Here is a 3,021-nt window from a genome sequence, read left to right as displayed (position 1 = left end):
AAAATGTTTAACATTTTGTCCTCAAAATTTGCAAGTAGCATTTGGATGTGACTAAGTACGCAAATATATTTTGTCTTGATATGTTTTTCATTTCAAACTTTTTTTGGCCTCGGGAGCATATGCTCCTAGGAGCCGAAATATATTTCTGGTCAACATCTCCTCTATACACATTTAACACTTATCAAATACTCCCTCCGTTGTAAAATAAGTGTCATAAGTTTAGTATAAATTTGTACTAGAGCTAGTATAAAGTTAAGACACTTATTTTGACACGGAGGAAGTACAAGTTTAACATTTCCTTAATACATGAGCAACATTTTTACTATACATATTTAACATTTTAGAATGCAAGTTTAACATTTTTTAAATATATGATCAATATTTTTCTATACACATTTAACATTTTTAAAATAGTTGATTAACATTTTTCAAATACTTGTATAGCGTTTCTTCTAAATTTGGATGAAAAAAATTCAATACATTATTAACTATTTTCACACATTGTATATTTGTTTACATTTTTCATATACTTGATCAACATATTTCCTATACATATTTAACATTTTTAAATGCATGATTACATTTTGAGAAAAAGAGTAAAATATACATTTGTAATATATATGTTTATAATTCTTAGAAGTCCAAATAAAACTTAAAAACGAAATGAAAAACTAATAAATAAATGTGAAAAAAAACAGAAAATACCCCGAGGATGTGCCCTCCAGCGCACCTGACCGGCCCATATGGAGCAGCCATGACACGAGCGAGACCTGGCGCCCGGGACCTCCTATTCGCCGCGCGCTGCAGCAAGCAGCCATGACACGAGCGAGACCTGGCGCCCCCGACTGGGGCAGCTCATGTTCGTCTCGCCCCCAACTGGGCCGGCCTAGCTTATTTTATTATTTTAAAATAATCTAGTAATTGATTTTCGATATTTTCAAATTTCAAAATATTTTTTAGAATTTCGGAACGTTTGTTCAAATTCCAGAACATTTTTTCAAATTTCGAAACATTTTTTGAAAATCCAGAATATTTTTCAAATTAGGAACAATTTTTCTAATTTCGGTTATACTTTATGAAAAATCCGAAAGATTTTTCAAATTATGGAAGATTTTTTCAAAATTCCGGAACATTTATTCAAATGCCCGAAAAAGTCAAATTCCAAAACATTTTTAAAAAATCTGAAACATTTTTTTAGATTCTAGAACTTTTTTAAAATTCCAAAATATTTTTACAAATTCGGTAACATTTTTTCAAATTCTTGATCATTTTTTGAAAATATAGAACATTTTTGAAACAGAAAAAAGAAAACGAAAAAACAGCAAAAATCTTGTAGAAAGTTTCGAAAAAAAACGGCTAGAAAAGTTTTAGAACCGAGCATAGCTCCGCTGGAGTTTGCGGCCAGCCCGTCAGGGTTCGAGCCTCGGCTCTAACACTGGTGTTCAAGGAGTTTTCTTCTATAAAAAATACCAACAGGCTAGTCTAGCCCGGGTTGGTCTCATTCATTTGCGTCCTCCGCAAATCACAATCAATCGTCGGCACGGCACACCTGCACTGGATAAGGGTCTCCGCCGGTTGTCGCACCGAACTCGTACTCCGTACGGATCGAAATCAATTGCTTGATGCAGTATGCATCGATTGATCGCGGTAGGAGGAGTCCGAGGACGAAGCACGAGTACAGGTGTGGTGTGGTGGCACATTCCTTCCACTAAAAATTCGTCGGAACCAGCCACTTGTCAATGCTATTCTTATCTGCTGCTTGGCAACTTTCTTATCCTGCCGTGGTTTGAACCTTTCATCTCCCTACAACAAAGTCCCGAGAGAAATTTGCCCCGTTTCTACAACTCGAACCAATTCAACTTTCTTATCCTGTCGTGCTTTGGAGCTTTCGTCGCGGTACAAGCTCGGAAATGTCGTCTAATTAGGCTTTGACTAGCAAAAAGGGCCCGTGCGTTGCAACGGGAGAAAAAAATACCACACACTTTTAATCTTTTTTTAATCATTTTGATTTATTAAAATAATAATCTAACTAACTAATGTAGTCAGTCCTATCCTATTTTGCTGAGAAATCAACCCGTCCATTGTCAATTCCACCATGATGAGAAATTGAGCGGGACAAGCAAAGCAAAACGAAGAGGCTACGTGAATTGATCAATGGTTTGTTATCTTATTTCACTCATGGGGTAGAGAATGTGGGATCAGATGACAAACTGAAGGTAGTGTTCCATTCTCTGTCTCTACAACAATACAATCTTACATTCAATACATTCATTCATCAGCAAACAAATCCCCACAAAACAAAATTTCTTGTCGGTGCTTGGCACGCGGTTGGAGGCATGGGGAGGGGATCTCACCAGATGATGAGTTCTTGCCGGAGGAGGGGATACGATGAGGGGAGCAAGGGTTAGCCCCCTCTATCTGGCCATAAGGAGTCGCCGTTGCCGCGCCATAACCTCGGGGTTCCCCGTGTGAGCCATGGAGGCCCGCCTCCACCTGCAAGTATTTCGCTCCGCCGCGCCTTATCCGCGCGCCGTCGTCGTTCTGCGTCGAGCAGATGCATCATCCCCAATCACTGTAGTTGTCGCGTTGATTTGATCCAGAAGTTGTGCTCGAGCGCCAAAACGGGGGCGACAAGCGGGCAGAGGTACGGCCGCGGAGGCGGGTGGGTTAAGATCGACAACAGTGGTGGTTGAGGTCGGCCGCGGCGGTGAGTGGTATGGCAGCGGCCTAGGCACATGCCAGGATGGACCAGGGTCGACGCGATGCGCTCGAGCGCCGCAACGGGGGCAGTGAGCGGGGAGAGGTACGTCCACGGAGGCGGATGGGTTGAGATCGGCAGCGGTGACGGTTGAGGTCGGCCGCGGCGGCGAGTGGTGTGGCGGCGGCCTGGGCACAGGCCAGGGTGGCCCAGGGTCGACGGGAGGAGGCGATGCGTACGGGTATAATTTTTGCAGCGAATCGTTTTTTCCTTTTGAGTTGCAGATAAATGATGGAGCGTGGGTTGAATAACAAAAATTACAA

This window comes from Hordeum vulgare, chromosome 6H (assembly GCF_904849725.1).
Source record: "Hordeum vulgare subsp. vulgare chromosome 6H, MorexV3_pseudomolecules_assembly, whole genome shotgun sequence".
In the NCBI taxonomy this organism is placed as follows: Eukaryota; Viridiplantae; Streptophyta; class Magnoliopsida; order Poales; family Poaceae; genus Hordeum; species Hordeum vulgare.
The sequence above is the reverse complement of the archived record's forward strand: the minus strand, read 5'-3'. Positions refer to the sequence as shown.